Here is a 26,870-nt window from a genome sequence, read left to right on the forward strand (position 1 = left end):
CCTTCGGCAACAAGAACTCCCCATGGGACTCCAACTGGTGGCCGTCAGAGCTAGGACTACACCCATAGACCATGCAAGAAATATAGGGATCATCGTGGATTACAAGCTCAACATGATGGCTCAAGTCAATGCAGTGTGCACCCCCTGCTTCCACATCCTATGCATGCTGCAAAAAATCTTCAAGTGGTTGCCTCAGACGGACAGTCATGCAAGCACTCATCACCAGCAAGCTGGAGTACGGCAAAACTCTCTACGCCGGAATATCCAAGTAACACCAACACATACTCCAGACCACCCAGAACACCGCTGCAAGACTCATGCTTGACCCCCTACATGCTGCACTCACATCACACCGCACCTCAGGAAGCTTCACTGGCTCTCCATTCACAAGCGTAGTGAGAGCTATTTGTGATCAGTGAAAATCATAGGAGCTACTGAAGGCCAAGCCACTTGTACTGTGTTTCCAGGCACTCCCAAGCCCAGGTTCATTGACTTTAAGCCTAGTGTCCATAGAGCCAGATGCTATGGTTTGAAGAAAATACTTTGATTAGGGGCACTACGACAGGGTTGCCATGTGTGTCAGTGAGAGTGTGGGTATAGGAACATGTGTTCTTATTAACAGAACATACGTGCATGGTTACATGTATAACACAAACATGCAACCATATATATTTTTTAAAGTGGAAGAAATTTAAAGTGCAGAAAAATGTTATGCAAACATGTTCATAATATGGAACATCTTTCTGCACTTTAAATTTCTCCTACTTAGAAAAAAGGGATGTATTTTTCAGATTTCTCCTACTTAGAAAAAAGGGATGTATTTTTCAGTTGTAAGTATGGTACCATGTCTACTAGCCACTAGGAGCATAGTTCCTGCTGTATGCAAATGCAAGACTTTGAAATGGGAGAACATTAAAACGAAGAGTTAACTTTACGATACATTAATTCCATAAAACTCACAATTTAACATTTCTCCCATTTCAAAGTGTTGCTTTAACAAACAGCAGGCATCTTACATCCAGTGGACTGTAGACACGGCCATATTTATAACATAAAATTCCAGGCATTTGTTTAAATGGGAGGCATTTACAGTGAAGAAACATGCTCCATTAAATAGTAAGATATCATCTGCTTAATTGAAAATAGAGTAAAACATTAAGACCTAAAGTTTCATATAAATATTTTTCTTCTCTTTAATGTTCTCCCAATTAAAAAAATGACATTATTTTTCAGTTATAAATCTGACACAATGTCTACTGGCCACTGGGAGCAGAGCCCTGCTGTTTGTAAATGTAAAACATTATTGAAATGAAGAGTTAACTTAATTGTTAAGTTAACTCTTCTTTTTAATTTTCTATTTAAAAACATTCAGAAACATAATTTTGTTCTAACCCTCCAATATTGAGTTGACAAGGACTTTTATTTAAGAGTTAAACACCTTGTGCTTCAATTCATCACCTCTGTGCCCCACCCTGGGTCATAAATCTGACTTGAAAACTGCGCATTATCAGGCTCTGCTATTTGCAATCTTGATGATGATAATGTAAAGTGAACACAGCCTTCCCATAAATCTACAAGAAAAATATGACACTGCTTATTAAAAAAACATGAACTCAAAGCTGTGAGCTACTCTGAAAAGTGTCTGTGACCTAGTGGTAGCTCACGATTGAGGTGTTGGAGGCACCTGCACTTTGGAAAGGAGACACTGATACTAGGACACAAGAAGACGTCAGCAAGGACAGTAAGATAGTGCTACTGGGATACAGATGGAAATAACACTAGGACAGGGTGACAGTGATACTAAGGCACCATCAAGAACAAGAAGGCAACAACATGAGCAAAAAGTGACATGGAGCCAAGGGACATTGAGACACTGACACTCAGATATGGACTGTACCAATAACCAGCACAAAGACACAGTGAGACAGGGAGAAACTGGACATGGAGCCATAGACCGTGTTGTTCGCTCCACACCAAAAAACACAACACTCATAAAGCCACACGCGCTTGGTGGAGGCTCCACAATATCAGCCCTTTTCCAGTGTGCTAGCTCACAACTAGCAGACAGCTGCTGTATCGAGACCCTCCCCATCTCACCCAGCCCCCAGAAGCCAAGTACACAGCAGAAGCTGTGCCATACAAAAACAGAACAGTCCAAAAGGGATCAACACAAATGATGCATAGTTTAAACCAAAGGTTCTGCAAGGAGAGGATGAAGACTTCAAACATTTATATGTTGCCAGGCAGGAAAAGGAGAGGTATGACAGCGAGATGACTAGACCAAGCACAGACTGAGAGGTGCAACAGTGTTGAGATAGCAGAAGTGAAGCTCTACAAAATACAGGGTTTGTGTACGAACACGAATAGCCGGTTTAGATGGAACTGGTGGTTCTTACAGCTGCAAAAACCTGTAGAAGGCTAATAATTATGTATACTTCATTCCAGCAATGGAGTATACTGCTCCTTGCTACCAACGTTTTAACTCCTGTCAGATTTACCACTCACAATTACTGTCAATTTTATTCCTGCAATTTACTTAAGTGCTCCTAGTAAGGTTGTCCTCCATTGTGGTGACTGCTACCAACCTCTGAAAACAGGAAGTGCTATCAGGGGAGGAAGCAATGAGTGTGCAGCAACAAACTTTACAGTAGCAAAGTGTGCATACAAAAGAATTTCATTTGACTTTCCATCGACGTGAAATTGCGACTGTTCACGTTGGTGCCTCGTGGCTGTAACTCATCAACAGATGGGTCTGCCTGCCTCCCACGGATGTCACTTCCTGTTACAGGGATTGAAAGCAGCTTCCAAAATGAAGGATGACCTAAATCATAGCTTTCTACGGGGAAGAATGCACATAGAAAGTTACAAATTAAGATACACGGTTAATAATATTTTGATTAGCAAATCCGGCAAACGTTCCATCAGTGACAGCAAGAAACAACATTTTGCTTTTAGGTAAAGGACGTAAACACTCTTAGCCTGCACGGGTTATTGCACATTGAAGCCTCTGGAGGCCAAAAACACCGGGGAGGCTGTTGTTTAATTAGTTGCAGCTAAGTCCTGGCCTTCCGTTGGGAACAACAAACTCAATCGCATGATGTAATGAAAATTCCTTATTAATGAACGAACAAAAGCGCGGAAGAGGGCTTTGCAAAGAGGAAAACCTTGTGCCACCCTGCACGGATTACCCGCTTATCGCCATCACTGCAGGAGATAGAAAACAATTTTAAAATTGCAGAAAACAGTATGTTCTTGGCCTACAGCCCCTGCGGTTTTATTCTGGCCCAAGCAGGTCTGAGGGAGAACCTCAGTGACATTAACAGCATTAAGACCCTTCCTTTCTGTTGAAGGTCCTATCTGAAGGGACAATGTGTACTCGCACCGCGTGCATGCACTGAGCTGCTTTACGCCCGGGTGAGATAAATTTACCGTAAATCGGGCAACAGACAAATTATGTTACAAGTAGGATTGCGCAAAGCTTTTTTTGTTTGATTAAATCTTGCAGTTTAAAATTTTTGTCGCTTCAGTTTCCAATGTTTGTACAAGCTTACACATAGTTTTCTCCTGGCTTTCACTGCCTTGTGAGATGATTTTCATTTAAACCCAGACAAGTAGAAAATCCATACACAACAGTAGTGCACATAAAAACACAAACTGCATCCTGTTAAGTAACTCATAAACCCCACTATTCTACTAAAATTCAGTCTGGATATGCGAGACCTCATTTGTCCAGCCAAAAAAACACTGTTTACCTTTTATTACATAAAGAATCTAAAACCTTAAAAAGATACATAGTATTTTCTGAAGACGGGTGGGAAAAAAAAGACGCATCTTGGATTTTTGTGGTATATGAACAGCTCCAGAATGGTGATGAAACGGGGGCTTTAAGGCATCAATCTGCCCTTGAACTGTTTTGTGAAAGTCGGTAGTTTACCTTCTTCAATAAAAATGGGAGGTGTGTCCGGGAGGGCCAGATGATGTTTTCTAAAGGTCGGAGCATTACTTAAGTGAGTCTTGAGATGTTTTCTGGAAACAGCCATGTTGGACTGGGGAGATGAAGGCAGGTAGGTGGTGCTGCTAGGATAACCAGCCATCCTGAATTTTGCAGGTCTGGCCCACAACCCTGGATTCTGCCCTAAAGTTCACAGAGCGACGCAGAGAAGCACAGTAAGATGCCAATTCTCACTCTTTAGCAGATATACCTTATGCAAAATTGAAGCCTGTTGTTGGCTTTGGGAGCACTGCCGCACAGAATGGGTCCCACACATTGCAATTACAGGAGCAGTTTCATCTCTAGAAATGCAAAAGAGCCCTTGGAGTCCTCTAATAGAGATATATATATATACACACACATATATATATATATATATATATATATATATATATATATATATATATATACACACACACACACATGTATATACATACATACACACAACACATTTGGTGTTCATTTATTTCATTAAGCCTGCCTCCAGTGCTCACAAATTGTTAGATAAGTGGACAAAGTCACAGGGAGAGACTTTCCTAGGATCAAACAACTTGAGACTACAGCACACTACCACTTGCCCCAAAGACTACACATACCATTAGACTGGGCACTGTCTACCTCTCTCAGGTAACATCCAGTCCAGCTGTTTTTTTAACCAAACACCTATTTGCAGCTTTTATATTTTAAAGACTCACACTCTTGCCAAAAATACAGCACATAAATAAAATCAAAAGCACTTAACTTGACCAAATTAAGGGGGGGGGGGGGGGGGATGTTAAAAAAAAACATGTTTCTGAGTTCCAAAGTTTCCATTTAGCCCACTAAACCACAACTGGGTGTGGCACTGATTCGGACTGCAAGGCCAATGAAGGACCTTTCACAGTGCTGTGAGTCATGTCCAGCTCTAGAAAAGTGTTTGTTTATTTCAAGCTGAGAACAGATGTCAGGTATCCATGACCAAAATCTACCTACACCAGTGATTTATCTACTTTGTTAGGAGTTTTGTCCTTCATTGTACACTAACTGTATTGCAGTGGAGTGAGGGCGATGCACCCTGAGTTGTTCTATGTAGGTTGGTGTGTTGGGGGTGGGATTTCTCTTCTAGGCGGCTGGATATAGATACCTGAATAACAATATTCTCAAAGAAGATGTCAGGCATGTGACTTTGTCAATGGATCTGGGTGTTGGCGCACATTTTGAATTAGAGCCTTGAGTGGACCACCTGTCTGTAAAGTGATGCACTGAAGGGTTGGTTGAAGGCTTTGTCTGGATTTAGGAGCTTGGAGGTCATATGTGCTTGGACTGGGGCCAAAAGACGAATCTTAGGACATCCAGTGGGCACATTACTCACTTCAGACACCATCACTATTCTCTGAGTACTTAGTACCAGCCGCTGTCATGTCATAGGACACACTAATAGGCAGTGTGATGGTCTCAGAAATACTTCACTCACCCGCCCACATATCTGCAAGTGACAGTTCCAATCCCTGCAGGGCCAACACTGCCTTTGCTCCTTCCAGTGTCCACAGCATCGGTACTAATGCATTAGATGTTAACATCCAAGGGCCTAGTGACAACAGATTCTGTGGTATAAGATTTACAAATTAACATTATCCAGTACGGAGTGCCTGTAACGAGAAGGGCACCACTGAAACACTTCCCTTCTCCAACTTATTTCCCAGTTTTCTATGGCAGGAATTACACTCTCTCCTTGTTCTTTGTGCTACTCAAGTTCCCATGGCCTTATTAATGCCTGGCAGCAGGCTCTGCCCGCTGTGCCCTAGATTGCTCTGACAGCCCACCCCTGCTGGACCTCACATGTTACAAACATTGGAAATCTGGGCTTATACCCAATGTTTTGCAGTTCACTAAAAAAAAAGACAGAGATTTCACTTTACCCAATAACAATCCACGAGTGCCGGAGTCAAGTCAGACTTGGGTTATGTTATTCCAAAAGTATTCGTCCGAACTTCCAACAATATTTTAATTCGGCAAAATCATTTTAATGCTCATTTGCTGTCCCCTTACCTCAACACTTTGAGACAAACTTGTAGTGGTATTAAGTGCTAAACAATTTTTTACATGAAACAGAAAGGGTATTTATCTAATGCTAAACCGAATTAAATTTTACAAAGTGAAATTAAACAAAGTGTTAACTTGATATTTTCTGACTTAAGCTCAAGCAAGAACATAGCACAAACAAAAGAATGGTAGGAGTTATCCCTTTGGTTCGGCTCCAACCAACGCCTTGTGGGGTGAAATATTTTAGGGCTGCTTCCAAGGAGTATCACAATGAGGGTGCAGGTCTTATGATCTTCTGATAAACCTGCGTCAGATGTTTGGTGTATTAAGTTAATCTGGGGTCTTGCTGAACATAATATATGGGCTACGGTTGCACTGTTCTATGTGCTTGAGGAGTTCTTGGAACAAGAATGTCCACTATGTGATAAATCCCTAGCGCCCTGAGTGTTGAACTGCATGTGAAACTAATACCCTACATTTTCGTTTTGGACCAAGAGTCAAGATAATCTTGGCCTATTCTGGACAATGTGAGGTCCACAACTGTCCTGTGACATCGAAGGGGGCACCAAGAATCTCCCCATGATAGACAGTGGGCTACTGTTGCTGTCCAGGGACTAACACATAAAATGGTGGTGGCAGCATACTAGGTGTTACGATTTGAAGTATGACCAGACCTTTATTTTTACTGTGCCAGGGAGAACGTGGTCTACGGACTACTCTCGTGTAAAGTTCAGCTGTTATGTCAGACACAGAACCCTGCACTGACATCCTTGAGTATGTCAAGTGTATGTGTATATTTGTACAATGAAAGTATGATACATATGTGGTAGAACGACTGTGTGTGTGCTGGGGAGGGGGGTGCGAAGTACTGAAGCCAATGGGATTCACTTTGGATGTGCCTGGTCTTCCATGGCAGGTACTGGAGGATGAGGATAGCCTCTCCAGACAGTAGAAATGTACTGCATACATGAATGGTGGCAACCCAGACACCTAGATGCGGAGGGTGGAGGCAGAGCTGCCTTTAGAAATTCCATGAAGACTGGTAGCAAGGAGCTGCATATTTGATCTTTCAAGGGAGGCTGCTGGGCAAGCAGAGGATGCATGGTTTGTCTGACTTCCCACACAATCTGCAGCACCATCACATGGGTAGCACAACCCTTAGTTCGTGGAGAGAACCAGAGCTCTACAGTGGTGGCCCAAGAACTGTGCACAGGAACAATAGTCTATGCCCAAATCAACACATGGGATGAGAAAATATAAAAGTAGATTCCTAATGCTTTAACATTAATGTTCCCTAGCACCCAAATATCAACCTGCACCACTATGCTTGCTAGGTTTCATGACTATAGTAGACCAAGAAGCCATTTTATTTGCAGTAGTACATTTGCACATTTCCGTCATCTCTTAATAAAACATATCCTCGCTTTCGATATTGGCAACAAGAAGCGTAATTTTAAGAAATTAATGAAGTCAGCAGTGAGTTTATGTACTGTATCTTGGTAGCCAGGACATCTCACATTATCCCAGTGAGAAGATCTTGATACCTGTTCAGTAGCAACTTTCTGTCATGCGTTTCCACTCCATAGATTTGTTTTGAGGGAAAAAGTATTTTTAAAAGTTCACATTTGCATGCATATTGCATAACATGCTGCGACTGGCCGTTTTGGATGAGAACTCTAGTCGTTTGAAATAATATCTGTCTTTCGATTACTGCTATTCTGGCTCGCTATTTTTCCACTAAATGCACGTTAGACTTTTATACTTCCTGACGTGTTGTGTTTTATTTTAACACTGGTAAGAATTATCGAACTGAGTTATGCATCTAAAGGTGGGGGTCGAGGTCGAATAATCTGCACCTGTTCCTTTGTCCACAGAGTACTGTGGACTATGGTTACTACAGTCGCCAGGGTGGGGAGAGAGTAATGGAAAAGGGGGTACTGCAAGTGGAGATCATAACCTGGGGTACCATCCTGTGTCTGCAAATCTAACTGAATTGTGTAGTATGTTGTTCTGCTGTGTGATTTAACATAAAAGACAAGGATTGGTCTGGACCTTATTATTCTCTGTTGACTGGTGAGTTCTGAGCTTTTGCACCCTTGCTAAGTAAGTTAAATGTGAAAATGGCTGTACAGTTTGCTGAGTACCGAAGGCAAACGACCTTAATCACCACTGTTGGGCCCAGTAGCTTCCGTCTGCCATGTGGTCGCTGGGAAGAGTTTGACACTGTCCAGCTATTGAGTACTGAAATGCGATACAAGTTTTTTAGACAAATTATGCATCTCAAAGTGGACTGACTGCAAAAAGTGAGCAGTAATTATCCCATCTCAAGCTCCGCAAATCTCCTGTGTGTTGCCACCCCTCTAGACGGATTTCAAATTGAACATAGAGCTATGGATAAACGAAGCCAGAAATCTGGCAAAGACGCAATGAAAAGCAACTATACACAAACAAAATAAACCTAACACAATAACTGCTAAAGAATTTACTAAGCAATCGTCAAATATTTTAACAAGCAATCATCAAGAAAGCCATTAGATCTTTCTACTCTTATCACATCAGACAGGCAACAACCCAAACTAAACAACACTTCAAAATGGTTTGAGTTCTGGGAGGCACCCTGACCTGCACCAACTAGTCCCAGTACGCCTCAATTCCTTAGCACATTTCAGATAAAGCTAATAATCCTAAATCACACTTTTGCTTGAAAGGATGCAAGTATCACCTCCTCTTTCTAATCTTGCCAAATCAAGTCACATCTACTAAAAAAAACTTAAAACTTGTAATTTCAAATCACCATCAACAAAAGAAAGCAATGAAATATTCAAAAGGTATAACACACTAACTCATCAGCGCCCCACAAACATATTCAAAAGCATTCGCCTGACATCCTCTGCTGCATAACCAGGAAGTGCGAACATGAATTACTCCATGTCAACTAAAGAGTTCCACAGAGGCCTGAAAATATCCTACATCGTGGCCCTGCAGAAGAATCAAGGATTTAGCCAGAACGACCTACCGATTACAGGCCTATATCCAATAGATTGTTCCTAGATAAGCTACTGAAAAGGTGACTTTATCTCAGTTCTTTAGCTTCTGTTAAAAAACAAAACAGCAAGCTCCTCTCAGCGAGAGAAGTAGGCTCTGACCTGGAATTGGCCTCAAATCTGCTTTGATTGTCAACTGGCTTCACCTCAAGGACACTTTTGATTCAAATGGAGTTGCTGCCCTACTCTTATGTAACCTTAAGGACGCTTTTGAGACTTGACCACCAACTCCTAATACAAAGTCTAACCAAGACAGGAATCTTTTGACAGTAATTGAGACTAGAAGATGCTTACTGCCTTGGGCCACCTAGCAGGCAAAGAAGACATGGCCTTACGCAGGGGAGATCCCATGGACCCCACCGACACAAACACACACAATCAGAATGGATCAGAGGTATGGATCACTGTGCAGTTGCAGAGAAAGCAGTTTACATGAATACAGGCTGCACAAAGAAACACTCCAAGATCTGGGGGGGGGGGGGGGGGGGGGGGGGGGGGGGGGGGCGGGGAGTGGAATGATGGGATTACTTCCATATGACATGAACTGCCCCAAAACTTGCAGGTTATCCCTCCACCAGGGCGACATCCATGAGACAGACAATAGGCCACATCTGGTCTTGCAGAACCAGGAGAGAATATGTAACCATGTGTAATTCGTCAGTAATTCAGTGATAAAGTTGGACTTTCCTGCACAAAGTTGGACTTTCTTGCACATCGTGCAATGTACTATATCTGTTTTTCATGTGAAAAACGTAACAAAGCAGAATTAAAGAAAAAAAGGACAAGAATCTTGAGTGTGGTCCTGAAATGGGTTAAAGTCCTGCCTCTCAGGCAGAGTCAACTCTTCCTCCATTCTGCACGTCACAGTTCACCCAATGGGTGTGTGTCCCAATGATCGACAACTGCATTGCTTTATCTCTTCAATGAATATGTCCAACACCCTTAACAGTAGTGAAGTACCGGGTGTAAACATGGACTCAAACCTCAAGCTGGCAAGTGATCAGAAGGTATTTACACAAGATGAGAACATTATGATGTATCCTCAAATACCCTGCTTTGCCACAGGATGCATGCCACAACAACCCTAGTGCCAGGTCTCAATTAAGCCAGGGGGACACAACTTTCAACTCTTCATACGCCGAAGAAGCATAATACTGCTGCAAGACAAGCCTTAAACCTGAACACGGAACCACATTATTTCTGCCCTCAAGGCCCTATTCGTAGCTACCAGTTCAAAGTACAGACTATTTTAAGCCTCGTGCATTTCTCAAAGGCAAGTTGGAAGAACAGGATCAATTGCATTAGAATTCAAACTAAGACAATACAGTCAGGGGTGAAACCTCGGTTCTGGATGGCACCAGCCTCATCACTGCCCCACTCAAAAACACCTGCGCTGGTAGGAGCTCTTCCCCTGAAAGTACAATCAACTTTAGAATAAGCTCCACTAAAGAATACGGATCATTAACATTCACCTAGATTTGAGGAACACAGCAAAGTCGAAATCATGACTTCAACTGCCTGGCCAACAGTTATGTTGGTCTGCAGATGCAATATGCTTATCTATTCCCTTACCCCACAAGTACCATACATCAGGTGTTAGACTAACACATTTTAGTGCTGGTGTCCCCAACACCACACTAAAATGCATTAGTCATGCATTATAGCACCCAAGGGACCAATCCTGAAGCACAAGCTTAACGAGGGGTGTACCCGTTACCAGCTACTTTCCTAGCCAGTGTACTAAAAAACATGGCTTGCTCTTCCTGCCACGGCGCTCTTGCTGCTTCACAGAGCCTGTTCCCTTACAAAATGAATTGTCTCGTTCGCTGACAGAATCTGCATTGCAATACTTTATATTCATCACACAGAACCGTGCTGACCAACAGTGCTGTTTACTGTATACAGATAAGTAAAGGCAGGCGTGGGCTTCAGATCGATCATGCCCAGCCTGACTCTGAGTGGACCACCGTCCACGTGGTCTGCCTCAGCGACGCCTGAGCTAACTTTACATAACAAACATTTGCAATGCAATGGGTCCCGCACTTGCTCGAGATAGAGGCATTAGCGTTGTAAATTCCTAACTGGACTTTTCTTGCCACAAATTGAAAATTAAAATTAAAACAGCTGACACAAGCGAGCCAATTCAGTGTCATGGCTGCTATGAGCATGAGAGCGAAGGAGAGAGACAAAAAGAAAAAGAAGTTTGTTCGCAGTCAGGCGTTTTGGCAATCGTGCAATTATCAATGGAACAGGGGCAGTCTGCAAGTCGGTAACAAAACCACACCAAGGAGGGAAAAATGTAAATGCAAGCCCACGAACAAGTAAGTGAAAGTGATGGGCGTGCGGTGGGCATGGTTAAAAACCCACAGTACTTACAACAGGTCTAAGCGCTTGCGCCTCGAACTAAAAAAAACACAAAGCCTGGGAAGTCTCTGCAGCACGTGGATCTGCGCAGTGCCTTGCCTGTTGTTTTCCAGCAAAGGAACCGCCACAGTTAGCAGACTGACTCAGGCACACAATGATGCCATGGGAAGCACCATTATTTTAAACCTGCTTGCTGGCCATCAGCAGATATGTTTGGTGTCTCTGTCCACGACCCCTAGCAGTGCTCTATGTACTTTGGGAAGGGTCATCAAGCAGGGTGTTGTTTTCCAGTAGCACCCAGCAGCATCCGGGGCACTGCTGACTGTCAATGCATCACCCCCTCAAGAGGCTGCAGTAAAAAGTTGGGTGAATGTCCCCTGGCATCAGTGACATAAGGAAAGGAGGTGAGCTGCGCTCTTGCAGGAGCTTGAGAAATCATCTTTCAGAATAAGACGCATTTCATTATGTTAAGAAAGGTACACGACGTGTCACTATTCTGCCGCAGGAAATTCAAATCTGCTCTGCATTATCAGTAGTAATGAGCAACTGAAGACATACTACATAGAATATACCGCTGGTTTCAGTCTAGATCTGTGAAATCCCAGCCCATAGGGTTTTCCATTAAAATGGCTTCTCCCTATGTTGACTTGATTAAAAACTAAATGGGTGCTTTATTATTACAGGGAAGCTATGGGAACACCTTACAGGTCAGCGACCTTCAGTGTGTCACATCTTGAATGATTCATTTAACGTTAGAGCTACTACTTAGTATCATTCACTGGAGACATGTCTGTGAGCTAGAGGTACAGGCAGTAAAACTACACTGCAGAAACTGCTCCAGCTGAATTAAATACATAGCAGGTAATCTACACAGACGCTCTGCAGCATGATCAATTTAGCAGATACAGAGAACATGTGGCCAAATGTCCAGAGGTGCTGACTTTGGAACTGGGGAACCAGGTTAGACTCCAGACATCAGCTCAACATTCTGTGATTCTGGGCAGATCACTTAATCACCCAGTTCCTAAAAACAAAAAAACAAAAAATGCAAAAAATAAAGACGCCTGGTTCTTCTGTAAACCACCCCAATGCCCTTAGGCTGAGTTCAGTCTGTGTAAAAACTGCAAAAAAGACAAACAAAACGCAGACTTCTCTACAGCAGAATACTGTAACAGAGGCTCATGTTTTAGACACATCACTGGAGCAAAGCGTAGCGCACACATATCGTAGAGACACTTCTGACGGAATATTATAGTAGAGACACGCCATACAAAGGCTATGCTAGAAAAAAGTATCAGACCAGACAAAGGCAGCTCTGGATTATAGTATCATAGAGGCTAGGCTTTACATTTACCTACCTGAGCCAGAGTAATGTTGCAGACTCAAACATCAGAGAGAACTCTCTGGTACAGAATGGTGAAACATCTGTGGTCGAGAACTACCTTGACAGAATGACTTTAAAGAGATTGAGCTAAAGCACAATACCATACCATAGGCAGACACTAGAGCAAACTCCCTGGGACTACAAAGCCAAGACACCCTACAAAAACCTCTCGATCAAAGTAGTACACACAGACTCAAGAGCTACCTCACTGACCCTCAGTGTGTTACAAAGGCAGGCCAAGGTGGGTTTTATTTTTTGTAAGTATCTGTTCAGGAATGACCTGCACAGTGTCTACTTTTCACATGTTAACAGATGCCTGGATTGCATTTTGCTACAGCAAGGACTGTAGTCCCGGAAGGTGGGAGACATGGGGGGTTTGGTGACAGGGTCTCCAGAGCTTAAGTGTCTCTTGTGCACACTGCGGCAGATACCTTCCAGCACTTAGTCACTGACTGAGAAGCTCGTTGCATGATTTAAATGGGTTAAATGTGCTGCTGAATATCATGTGGGCAAGGCAGGAGTCTGAGGCTTTTCTGCATCCAGGCTAAGGAGTGAACACACGTCAGGGCCTTCGTGCATGAACTCCTTCAGGAGTGTTGCAGCAATTTGTAGACTACGTCTAGGCACTCTCATTTGACAAGTGTGTAGGTTTAGACACGTCCATCATTAATTGAACATATCTGCTTTTTCTACTCACAATAAAGTGTCACTCAAAGTATCACACGAGGCTTGAAATGGCTGGCACACATAATAACTCGGCAGCTATGTATTCCTCAGTCTGTTTTCACATAACACCCTATGCTTAAAAGGCTTCTGCATGCTACCGCGACAAGCAGGAAGCAAAACTGCATACCTCACGCCTAAAAAAACACATTTCAACCAACATTTGCCCAACCATGCACAAAAAATAAATAGTTAGGTACTATAGCAAGTTGCATGAAAGAGCAGGACACATGCCACAATATAGGTACTGTTGTTTTGGTGTTTCTGGAGAACTGCAGCGCCACGAGGTAACATGCAACGTCAGTAACCCACAGCACATCCTGTAAACATTCACACATTTGTTACTGAAACCCGGTGCCCTCAGACTGCGCCGAGTGAACCTCTGCACGGCCTGTGCTGTGCTAAAAAGATTTTTTTTTGTAGCCGGCGGTACCAGGACAAGGAAAATGCCGAGAGGGGAAACAGCCGGTGCTATTTAATTCCCAGAAACCACCACGAGGGCATCTACGCGCGAACAGAAGGAACAGGCCGCGCTCCTCAACAGGAAGGCACGAGTAAGCAAGAGTCGACCGAGTAGGCGGAGCTGCGCTAGTGCGCGGACGGACCTCGCTACCCGCCGAGGGAGGCCGCTGCCACGACGGTCCCTGCGGTGCCAACTAGAATACCTCTGACAAAGCCCGCCCCTTGCGCTACCCACCACAGCTGTCCCTGTCGGGAGAAGAAGAGGTCTGCAGGGGCTGTAACCAGTGGCGGTTAGTAGCAAATGCAATAATTGAAGGGGCACAAAACACACAAAAGAACTACACACATAACAAATATAAAAAATAAAAAAAATACCTTACTAGATGGTCTGCAGAAGGTCCCCGTTCTTTTGCAGCCCTTAAAGCACAAAGCCCAGTCAACGCCCTTATCCAATCAAACCTGTGGCTGCTCTCCAACCTACCTGTCCAAGACAGCTGGGTTAGATAGGTTTGAATTGCGCATGTGGGTTAGGCCGTAGCAAGGTAGCTGGCCAAACCTACATGCGCATTTCAGACTGAAGTAGCTACTCATCACTGCTGCCAAGACTGGCAGCAGTATCGCACTGGCCCCACCCTGCCCCCGCACTGTTTACTGGCAGAAATTGTCAAAAATAAAATGATAATACAATCATTTTATTACTATTTTATTTTTGAAGCTTTCTGCACATTAGTTGGGGGGCAGGGGTGGGGTAATGCTCCTCCGCTCCCAGAGAGGAACCGCCGCTGGCTGTAACCCTCAAGTAACGCCCAAAGCAGGGCTGTCTTCTGCCCCCTTAAAGTGACAACTCCGAGATAGGGCCTTCCCAACCCCTCTTTGGGCTGCAAGTGTGAGCTGTCCCGGTGACCCTCCACCTGTGAATTCTCACTGTCCAGTGCCCGTCCTTCGCTTCCTACCTCAATGTCTTCACCCGGGAGCTGGCAGCCCTGAGCTGTCAGGCCCCAAACAACCAGAACTATTCTGGCCCCTCATGCACCGGCAAAGCCAGAGCTTCTGCCTCACACTGCTCAAGGAAGTAAGCTTTCATTTCCGTCCAAAGGGCACACCTTGATGTGTTTATCCTCTCGCCTATAGTCAGGGATGTTGACACAGAGAGAAGATGACCGCACCCACTATGTCAACATAAAAGCCACACGCGTTTCCCTTTCACTGAATTCCCTAATGGGCAAAGCAAAGACAGAGGAGCGATGACACAAGAAAGAGTATGGCTCGAAGGCATCTGCCCACCTGCCTGCCTTGGGGCCTCTGTTACACCAAACACAGCACATACTAGGGAGTGATCAACGCCATATTGGCAGGGTATCCACGCAAGATACAATTACATACAGTGGAACTACAAGGACATAATTTGCGAAGTCAGTAAATGTCCCCTAACATTCTTTGGTGAGACAGACAGGTGGTAACAGAAAGAAGAAATTGAGTGGTGAAAGACCAGGGAATAACAAGCATTGGCACCTGGTCTTGCTTATCCTTACATTCAAGTGACACCAACTGACATCGCCAACGCTTCTTCATAGTAGTTTTCATTGCCCGTCAAGGTGGATGTTCCGCCTTTTACATTTCTGATGCACGTTTTTCTAGTGACCATTAATGGCATTAAAATGCGGCAAACTGGAGTTTAAATGTGCCTCTATTTACTTAGATGCAATACTGTGTGCAAAGCAGAACGAATTACTAATCCACCAATAGTGAAACCAAATAGTACCTGTCGGAGTGTCAAACACAAAAAAAGTAAAGCAACAAATAGAAGTAAGGCAAGTGAAATAGACACGAAAGATATCTTATCTTGAGTATGAGATTGGCTTTGTGGAGTATTGTATACAGTGCTGTCTCCCAACAGAGAGCCGTTGCTGTCTCTTTTTAGAGTCCAAAAATGTGCCTGTTTTCTAGGTGGCTCACCTTCATTCCTTTGTAGTAACAGTATACATTCTTTAATATTCTACAGAGCCAAGAGACCCTAGGCATAGAGGATGAACGATTTGTTGTATAACAATGCCCAAATAGGAAAACAGACATGGGATGTGATATGCCTGATGCAGGCCCATATTTGCCCCTGTTGCAATAACTATTGCTAATGGTGCGTCTGTAAAGGAAGCACAGCATATATTAAAACGATTCTGACATCAAACCTCTCATTGTCCCTCCCAAAGAAATCTGAAAACAGTGGCTGGTGTTGTATGGAGAAAAGTTAGAAGGTTGATGGAGCTACTTTCATTCTGCGTACTGCACCTCTCCTAAGTCCGAAGGAAGCGCACTTCGGCGCTGCACCTATTTTGTGTTTGTTCTGTCGTGTCTGTGAAAGAACCTTGCACCGGTGCTACATGTTCTGTACCTGTTGTGTTTATGTGGAGGGGGGACTTGCATTGGTGCAGCATGTTCTATACTTGCAGCGGCAGGGAACCTTGCACCGGTGCTACATGTTCTGTACCTGTTGTGTGTAGGTGGAGGGGGGGACTTGCACTGGTGCAGCATGTTCTATACTTGCAGCGGCAGGGAAGCTTGCACCGGTGCTACATGTTCTGTACCTGTTGTGTGTAGGTGGAGGGGGGACTTGCACTGGTGCAGCATGTTCTATACTTGCAGCGGCAGGGAACCTTGCACCGGTGCTACATGTTCTGTACCTGTTGTGTGTAGGTGGAGAGGAGGACTTGCATTGGTGCAGCATGTTCTATACTTGCAGCGGCAGGGAACCTTGCACCGGTGCTACATGTTCTGTACCTGTTGTGTGTAGGTGGAGGGGGGACTTGCACTGGTGCAGCATGTTCTATACTTGCAGCGGCAGGGAAGCTTGCACCGGTGCTACATGTTCTGTACCTGTTGTGTGTAGGTGGAGGGGGGGACTTGCACTGGTGCAGCATGTTCTATACTTGCAGCGGCAGGGAAGCTTGCACCGGTGCTACATGTTCTGTACCTGTTGTGTGTAGGTGGAGGGGGGGACTTGCATTGGTGCAGCATGTTCTATACTTGAAGCGGCAGGGAACCTTGCACCGGTGCTACATGTTCTGTACCTGTTGTGTGTATGTGGAGGGGGGACTTGCACTGGTGCAGCATGTTCTATACTTGCAGCGGCACGGAAGCTTGCACCGGTGCTACACGTTCTGTACCTGTTGTGTGTATGTGGAGGGGGGACTTGCACTGGTGCAGCATGTTCTATACTTGCAGCGGCACGGAAGCTTGCACCGGTGCTACATGTACTGTACCCGCATGTGAGATCATCAACTCACGCTACTTTTTCTGTATTGGTTGCCTGTGTGTGTGTGCGCGCAGGGGTGGCTTGCACTGGTGCTACATGTACCGTACCCGCACATGAGATCACGCACCTGCGTTACTTTTTCTGCATTGGTTGCCTGTGTGTGCGTGTGCAGGGGTAGCTTGCACTGCTGCTCCATGTTCTGTTCCCACTGCCGCGAGTGTGCACAAGTGCGACTTGCTCTGCATCTGCGTTTGGACAGCTTGTACTGGCACTACATGTTGGTACCTTTTTCTGTGTGTTGGGGGCGCGTGCAGTAGTTCTGTTATCGTATGTTTGTGCTTGTATGCACATGCAGGTGTTAGCTTGTGCATATGTGGCATTTTGATACATGCTCTGTACAAGGGTGGCTTTTGGCGGCTGTTCATCCCGCGCTTACGATGTAAGTGAGGGAAGCTTGCACTTCTGCCGTCCATGCACCAACTATGACTGAGGAGTGTTTGCACGCCACTGGCTGAGCTGTAATGGGAGCGTGTGTGCCTGAGAGAATCTTGCAATGTCTATGCCTGAGGGACACATTCACTGGTGAAGTACCTATTTTTGTCGAGGGTGTCTGTGAACAAAGTCCACACTGGTGCTACATACATAAGCTGTGCCTCTTTCGCGTGGAAGGGCTGAACTTGTGCAACATGTTGTATACGTGTTCTGTGTTTAGGGGAGTTTGTACTGGCGCTGTATACGCTGTATCTGTCATGTGTGTTGCGGAAGGAGGTCTGCACTGGACCTGTTCTGAGTGTGAGGGTGAATAAAGCTTGCAATGGCTCTGCATGGCCGGGGCCTCCGCAGAGTGTGACTGCCTGTGCCGTGTCTGTAATAGGCGTTGAGCGTACACTTGTGTGGAATGTGCGGTACCCGTTGTGTCTTAGGGAGGCCTGCTCTGCTGCCCACTCTAAACCCAGGGAACTCGGACAATGCCTCACTTCATTACCTGGGGCTTATCCAGAGCTCTGGAATTACAGCCACGTGAGCCTCCGAGACACAAGGGGCGCACTGTACTCCTGTGACGTGCCTCCCTATGCCCCCAGGATGCATCCCTCTCACCAACCCAACATTTGTCTCCAGTGAGGTTACCTGGTCAGTGGGCAAGGTGACCTGCTGCAAGCTTCAGCAAATTAATCTTGTTGGGTTTTTGCACATGCAGCAGAGATCTGGGAGTGGGTGCATGATACCATCCTGGGGATCGCCCCTGGCCCCTCACCTTTGACCCCTTAACCTTCCCAGGATGATAATAAGTGTGCCGGTGAGTAGGGTGCCGGACGTTCCTATGGCCCAATGCTGCCCTGGCCTGGCAGGTTTATTCTGAGCAAACTAGTGTTTTTTGTATGTGTGTGTTTTTTTGTTAATGAAAACGTTGTCATAGTTGAAACAGCAACCCAGACTATACATCGGGAAAAGCCGAAAAGGAGAGGTGACCTGTTTGAAAAACGTTTGCTGAAACAGAGGCCAACAATAAAATACCTCTCGACCAGCAGATCAGGCGGGGTCTGCTGCATTCCTAAGAGAAACCAGAAAAACAAGTTCTAGACAGACCCACCAGCCCATACCTGGAGAGAATGAAACAATAAAATCTTCAGCCATTTCATACAATTACTTTGCGGGAATCCCTTGAGCATGAACACAACTTTATCGGGGTAAAGCTGCACGTTTTATACAAGAACCTAGTCAGACAACTTAAATAACCTAATTTCTTAGATGTATACAAGACTCAATATCTCTTCACGACAAAGGGGCAAGCGTTTTTGAAATGGCTGAATTCCCTTTAAGTATGTGCGGCTTGTATCGTTTTGTACAGAAAAGTCCTTCACCCAAGTTCATGAATTGTAATGTCAACACCATCTGGGCCAAATTCTCGCTTCTTTACATGCCATAATTCATGTAAAAAAAAAAAGTTAACTGAGAACTTCTGCACAGCGTTGAGACTTGATTTTTAAGTCCATGTACAATGTTTTAGTACCCTTTGATCAATTTTAATTAGAAACAAGGTTCGTTTAAAAAAAAAAAAAAGACTTCACATTAGGCACCAGATGGGGTAAATGTGTAAAGAGTCGGAAAATCCATAAATATGTGGAAAATGCCGCTCCTAATGAAACAATCAAGTCCCGTTGCTCGATTCGAACCACAAGCCCTCAGGATGGCGAATGCTTTGGTTACATGCTGATGTTCTCTGAGGTAAAACAGGGCCTGTTCCTGATTTATCCGATTCATATTTACCTGTAAATTAACAGTGTGTTTCTTTGTGTTTACAATAAACACATAACTTCTCTCCACAGGCATATTAACGGGACAAATGGGAGGATAACTTTTTTCTTTGGTGGTAGTGATTACATGAAAAACGTTAAGTGGCACTAGTATGTGCTCCCCCCTTTACTTAATAAGGGGATTGTTGCCGTTACATCAGTGTGGTAAAGTTCCTTAAACTGCCTGATCTGCACAGTCGCACTGCAAAACGTATATTCTGTGTCCACTTATTGTACCAAATGTGAAACTCATTTTCTGAATTAAGGTTATGGGACTGAGTGCAAGAATTCGACATATTTGAAGGGATGGCGTAAGAACCACTACGTGCTTATATCATAACAATCTCTGAGTAACCAACATATTTATGAGTTCACCCATTCCATGAGCAATGATTCTGCATTACATTATAACTTATCTCCCTTCCTGCAGAGCCCAACTAAACGTCAAAGCTCCGAATGTTGTTGTAGAACGCACTTGCTATAGCACTTTTGCTGTTCTGTACATCGGTAAATAGCAGGTGTTACTATTTTTCTTTTAATGAAACTCGAAAAGAGAATGAGTTAAGGACCAGGAGGAGTTCGAACTGGTGACCTTCAAGATGTCGGCAGCGAGCGCCATTTTAGAGACTGTTACTCGTTTCACACATAAATAAACGGCATTGCCGCCCCCTCCAATCCCACCTGTGGCTTTTCCATCTCTGTATTATGACTGCGCAGTCCTCTGTAGGAGATGACAGCCCCTCCCCGCGTGGTTTAGGTAAACACACACCTGCTTCAAGTTATATTTGCATGCGCCATGCTCCTGCAGAACTGGAGAAGAGGGGAGCGGTATTCACACTCAGGAGCAGAGATTAAGAATTCCCTGAATGCGGTTACACAGTTGAGGCAGCAATACGGGTCAAAGAACCAACCCTCCCTCCCCAAGTGGGACACAATCAGTCCTGCAGCACAGGCGGCTGGCCCTTGACGGGATCCAGCGGGGAGGACCCCCTACGGGTACTTTGCCGCTGGGGAGGGGGTAGTTTTGTTAAGCCACAGCACCTTTGAATTTTGGGGCTTGTAGAATCCCCGCTATGTATATAAGCACTACAAATCCCAGCAGGCAGCTCTGTGAGGTAAAATTATTAAGATTCGAACACCATTTACCATGGTCAAAGTGTGTGAAAGGCTCTTAGGATACATTCTAGAAAAGTAAAGGCGCTGTGCACACCCCACATATAGGGCATAAAACAGTCACTGAATACATCACCCCCCCGAAGAACACAATCTATCCCTGGCTTGGATACACATGGCTTGGTATTGAACAACAGCGTCTTGGTGTATGTCTATGTGCCCATTTTTTAGGTTTCAGTCGATACCGTCATTCTCTACAATAAGGTCTTAGTCTTTTGAAAGACAAAGCAGTAATCACTCATTGAATTTTAATCTGTGAGATTAATGTATTGTGCTGTAAGGAAGTAACCATTGTTCTATTACCTCGACTAAACCTTGACTGCCCACAGTTGCTACGCTATAAGCAAAATGGAATGTAAGAGTATCTCAGGCAATGGGACCCAATAAGTAACTGTCGGACTTGGCCCTCCATGCAATTTTGCCTTTGCCCCCACTGTTTTCCGAACCTGTTTTCCGACTCTGTGCACTTTACCACTGCTAACCGGTGGTAACGTGATTGTGCTCTCATCTTTACACATGGTAAAATTGGATTACGTCCAATTGGAACATTTTATTAACATACAAGCCCCTAATAAAGTGGTAAAACATGCCCCCAGGGTCTGTAAATTAATGCCACCAGGGGGCCTGCAGCAGATATTGTACCACCCACTTACCTAGCCCTTTCCAACACATCTCACGTCTGCCACTGCAGCCTGTAGTGTAGTTTTAAACTGACATTACAACCTGGCAAAATATATCTTTTGCCAGGCTAAAATCTTCACCCCTATGTTAGGCCCTAAACAGCACATAGGGCGGGGTGGGGCATATTTAAAATGTCAGCCATATGGTTTAAAGTTTTACATGTCCCGGTAGTGACAAACGCTTTAATTTTTTCACTACTGCAAGGCCTGCCTCTCCCATAGGATAACAATGGTTTAGCTTCTTACATTCAAAAAGTGGAAACTTCAATTGGGAACAGGTGGTAAGGGCAAATTTGGTGTTTAAAGAATTGTAATTTAAACTCCTCTTTAATGTTAAAGTTGTTTTTAAGCCACAATTCTGAAAATACCCCTTTTAGAAAGTTGGCATTTTCTTGTCCTAACCATTTGGTGACTGCAGCCTGTGTCGTGGGTCACATGATGGATGTAGTTGGCAATTGGCCTTTGTGTATTCCTCCCACCAGACAGTACCATTAAGGGGGATTTGACGTTGGCAGAACAGGAGGGACAGAGCTGTTCCCTGGCGCAATTACATTCTGAAGGGCCTGCATCAGCACACTCACAAAGAACTTGACACCAGTCTACCGTAATCTCAGATCCCTTGGAGTCTGACAGAGGAAGGAAGGAAATTACAGAAACAGATATGGGGAAGTCTAGAAGGTTCTCCCACTTCAAAGGCCGGCACCATCTATAAATACTGGACCCTCCGATCAACTCTTCAAATCACTCCTTGAACTGTGGAAGACTGCAGAAGGACTGCCCTGCTGCTTGATGCCTGCATTGTTTCTCAGAGGACTGTGCTGCTGCTTGAGGCCTGACTTGTTTCTCAGAGGACTGCCCTGCTTCTTAATACCTGCCTTGTTGCTTGAAAGAGAAAGCACCATCTCTTTAAACCCAGGACTTCCAGAGTGACTCTAATGGTCAGGTGACTGACTTCCATTTATGGGCTACAGGGGCACAACAAGCTCTAGGGGCCTCACTGAACCTGTCCAGCTGGCCTGCTGCAACTACCCCTTCTTCGACCTGCAACTGGACATGCCAGAGCCCTGCTGGTCTCTTCTGGAATGAGTTCCTGATCTTCAAGAGGTGCCAACCACCTCCCAGGTCCTAGACCTATGACTGGCACTAGATAAGCTCCTCCTGTGAAATCCTGATTATTTGAACTACGCATGCATGACTTTCAGGAGGTAACCTTTTTAGGTGGGACTAAACTGGTCCCTGTATACAGCCCACAATCTATTGTGTTCAGTCTGAATATATGCACCAACCAGACAGCCACAGTTAAGAGTGTTCTGCTTCTTGGTGCTATTTTAACTTTAAAACTTTTATAATTGCATATCTCTAGTTCTACTGATTGGACTTTTGTCACGTTGGTCTCATTTTATTTATTACATTTTACTCTGTTTTCTTAATTGGTGTGAGATTTTTCTTGTGTCATGTTTTGAGTGCTGCATAAATATTTAACACAGTGCCTTAGATTGAAGCCTGACTGATTTTTCACCAGGCTACCAGACGGGTAAGCAGTTAATTTAGTGATTTATGTGGTTCACCCTCACCAAGACCATGGTTGCAGCTTGAGAAGTGTTTTAACAACACTCAATCAAAAACCCAATTTCCTATAATATCCATCATTCAATAACCACCAACTGCCCCAGGCCTCTAGAAGAGGCGCATATCAAGAACAAAAGCACTTTGAAACAATGCTATTAAAATATCCTTGTTGACTAGACTGTGTGTTTGTTCTAGCCACAACACTACCCTATTTTTAATCCCAGTTTCTCCATTTTAATAAAAGTATGATGTAATAAGCACTGCATCAAAATCTGCACAAGGCTCCCAACAGAAGGGAAAACTCTGGGAATTTTTCATCAGAACTTACCACACCATAATTTCAGTGCTGTGGGGACTGTGGAACCAGGAAAAAATATCATTATTCTTAACCTCCCTACTAAAAAATAGTGTGCTCACGGTCAATCATATTTTCAACATATAACTGTGCTGCCATGTGCTTCATCATTGCACAGGAGGAGGAGTGGTGATACTACTACAGGCAGCTGAAGTGTGTTGCTTGCTCTCCTGAGGCTGGAAGGTGGAGATCGAGGCACTGCATGCATTCAACGCAGCACAAGATATATAAAAACACAATAAAAAAACCTTTCAACTTTTGCCGTCTGCTCTGCTGGAAGAATTCGTGCAGATGGATGCCAGGAGTGTAAAGTGGTCACAAACTGAAAAGCTGATGATGCACATGAACGTGACATTAAATGTGCACTCTGTATAAGATACTTGCAAAATAAGATGCATAGTGTGTACTGGAGATAGATTGTTTACAAATGTGAAAAATGTGATGCGAAAGAAAGAGATACATAAAGCCTAGTATGTGAGATGCAGGTCATACAAACACACACTGCTTGAAACAATGAGAAATGTGGCACCCACTTGTGAGATGCCCACAAAAATTCAGTATAGTAAAACATGCCAAATTAGATGAGTGTGTGTGATGCGTGGTTAATAAGCAAATAAAAGGGCTCCCTTGGAGCCAGTACAGGCTTTAATTCACAGACTCATTTTTTTAAAGGCACTCTAACATTATTACCAATCCAGGAAAGGTTTGCACTATGTACAATCCAAATGTGTTGTGCTAAAAAACAATGTTTTTGAAAGCAACGTAAGCAATTAAAACATCGAGAGGCAAATTTGCAACTTTTGATACAACAGTAACCAATACTACTTCCAAGAGGCCTGACGAGAAGGTAACACTGCAGGGGGCACCATAAGAAATCCCCCCCCCCCCCAAAAAAAAAGGTGCCTCTACATTTGAATGACCTGTGAAGTACAACTCACAGATCAGAGAGGAATTGTCATGCAGTGGTTCCTAACCTTTTGACTTCTGTGGACCCCCACTTTATCATTACTAGAACCCAGGGACCCACACTGAATCATTATTAGAATCCGAGGACCCCCTCCACTGACTGCTGGGACCTAATCTGTAAATATCATTTCATTATCTACGCAGTCGCGGACTCCCAGGGGTCCCTGGAGCACAGGTTGGGAAACGCTGCCATGGAAGCAGCAGCAACCCAGGCAATGGGCTTGCAAGCTTGGATTCCGAAAAGAGTCAGCGCTCTGATTTAAACTTTATTAATTTTCAGTTCCCATGCTTTTAATGAACGGAAATGCGATGAAGTTTAAACAGGGACTGCATCGTTGTCTGTTTTTAAACTTTAGGGTCGTTTGTACCCAGTGTCCCCACCCGCTCCCCGAAATATATATATATATGAGAGAGAGAGAGAGACCAGAGAGAGAGAGACCAGAGAGAGAGAGAGAGAGAGAGACCAGAGCGAGAGAGAGAGACCAGAGCGAGAGAGAGAGACCAGAGCGAGAGAGAGAGACCAGAGCGAGAGAGAGACCAGAGCGAGAGAGAGAGAGAGAGAGACCAGAGAGAGAGAGACCAGAGCGAGAGACCAGAGTGAGAGAGAGACCAGAGCGAGAGAGAGAGAGAGAGAGACCAGAGCGAGAGAGAGAGAGAGAGAGACCAGAGCGAGAGAGAGAGAGAGACCAGAGCGAGAGAGAGAGAGAGACCAGAGCGAGAGAGAGACCAGAGCGAGCGAGCGAGAGAGAGAGAGAGAGAGAGAGAGAGAGAGAGAGAGAGAGAGAGAGAGAGAGAGAGAGAGAGAGAGAGAGAGAGAGAGAGAGAGACCAGCCACTAGATATCTTTTCAGGGGGCATGAATCAGTAATAAGAGGGCTGAGTGTTCAAGATAAACCCTCCAAAATGTCTTGTGATGTCACTGCGCGTGCAGTGTCCTTCGCAGTGATGATGGAAAACAGGCCACCCTAATCACAATCCAGGACAGGCCTTGCGAAACAGATCTGGCTCTGCACGAGTGATACACAAATAACTACCCTAGCGCGCGCTCCAGAGCTGTACACGCTAGGGTAGCGCCTCCTTCCACCCGCAGGTGGTTGATAAAATGCGTGACACCAAGACTTGTGTGTAAGCTACGATCAAGTGCCAAGAAGGCACATTCATCTTCTGTGGGAGTCTCAGCTAAGACTTCGACTCGGTTTCAGAAGGTCAGAAAATAATGTGCTGATGGCAGAGTTTGGAACTTTCCTTCGGAATTCGCATTAGACCTTTAAAAGGTGGAGCGCCGGGTCGCACAACCAGCCTCCAGGCGAATCTACTTTCTGTAATAATGTTGACGGAAAGTACTCGTCGGTAGTGGGTGGGTGTAGTAACGGCATTACGTTCATAGCCCGCTGGATAGGACTAACATAGAATAATCAACGTCTGCCACAGGTGGTATAATCACGGAAGTGCCTTTACCTGAGAATTAACTGTGGAGACCGCGGCGGAGGAGGACCTGGCCGAGGTAGAAGGCGCTATGTCACATCACACACACACCACAGACGAGTATTCAGCTCACTCAGAGGGCAGCGCGGCGCACTCGATGAGCCCAGTGAAAAGTTACACCCTGACAAGTACATGCTTTCAACAGGGTGGAGGTGCCACGGGTACCTTCAGCTGGGGGCCCCGACCTGGGCTACCACGCCTCCTATAGGGTGTTGGAGGTGCGCCGGGAGCTCAGGATAACACCCCTGTAAGGGGACAGGCAGGGAACAGCGCCAATACCCCGCGCCCTGTCAGGCTCAGTGACTTCAGCTTGGGAAGTGGTGGTGGTCACAACGCCACGATGGCGCGCCCACATAGCATTGTGACTTAAAGCGCTTACCCAAGATGACGATGTTGGCCGATGAAATGACAGAAGCTCAAATCGTGACACAACAGCTCGCGGCAACATGGCACTGAAGCATGGTAGATGGGAGGAATATGGGTGAAATCGACGACATCATTTGGCCACAGGTGATAAATTCCAAACACAGGCTACGAACGACCATAAGGATACCAGTGGCATTCCTCTTGGCTTACGAGGAGAGCTTCATCAGTTAAGCGCCTAGACGCAAATCAGTCCTCACTGCAAGATTTAGAGGAAGGGATGCAGTACTGCAAGATTTTTTCTAATTAACCATTACTTACAACCTCGGGAGACCCTGCCACACATTTTCTGCATCATCACAGATGTACTGTAAAACTTCTGCCCGATAGTGGTTTCATGGCCACACTCTTTTGGTTCCCTTCAAAATAAACGGTTTTAAGATTCGCCAGACTGAATTTTAGTTCTCGTAGATCTTGAAAGACAGAAAGATGGCGCTGCACTTAGGCCTGTGGCTGACCCTAGGGCTCCGGTCAAAAGAAGCATTACACAGATAAACGTGTTTTTTTAAAGCAGAAACATGTTATTGTATTTTTAAAAAGGTAATTGCCATCTTTAAATTATATTGGTGAAAAATTGTGAGGAGGGCCCAGTGATTTTTATTTTTTAACTGGGGGCATCATTAAAAAGTTTGGAGACCACTGCCCTAGGGTCTGCTGTAGGCGCATGAACCCACTTTTCTAACGGC

The 26,870-nt window shown here is 44.8% G+C and overlaps 1 protein-coding gene across 10 annotated transcripts in view; it reads right to left on the minus strand.

Annotated features, from left to right (window-relative positions):
- Positions 1 to 26,870, minus strand: part of RABGAP1L (RAB GTPase activating protein 1 like) — a 1,234,468-nt gene that overhangs the window by 115,692 nt on the left and 1,091,906 nt on the right. Inside the window, exon 1 of one of the 10 annotated variants that reach the window (XM_069231598.1) lies at positions 25,735 to 25,755. The exons of the other annotated variants lie outside the window; for them this stretch is intronic. The gene's annotated coding sequence lies outside the window, so the exon portion shown is untranslated. Of the gene's footprint in view, positions 1 to 25,734; positions 25,756 to 26,870 lie in introns of those variants that run through there. 10 annotated transcript variants of the gene reach the window in all.

Source organism: Pleurodeles waltl, chromosome 4_2 (genome assembly GCF_031143425.1).
Source record: "Pleurodeles waltl isolate 20211129_DDA chromosome 4_2, aPleWal1.hap1.20221129, whole genome shotgun sequence".
Classification (NCBI taxonomy): Eukaryota; Metazoa; Chordata; class Amphibia; order Caudata; family Salamandridae; genus Pleurodeles; species Pleurodeles waltl.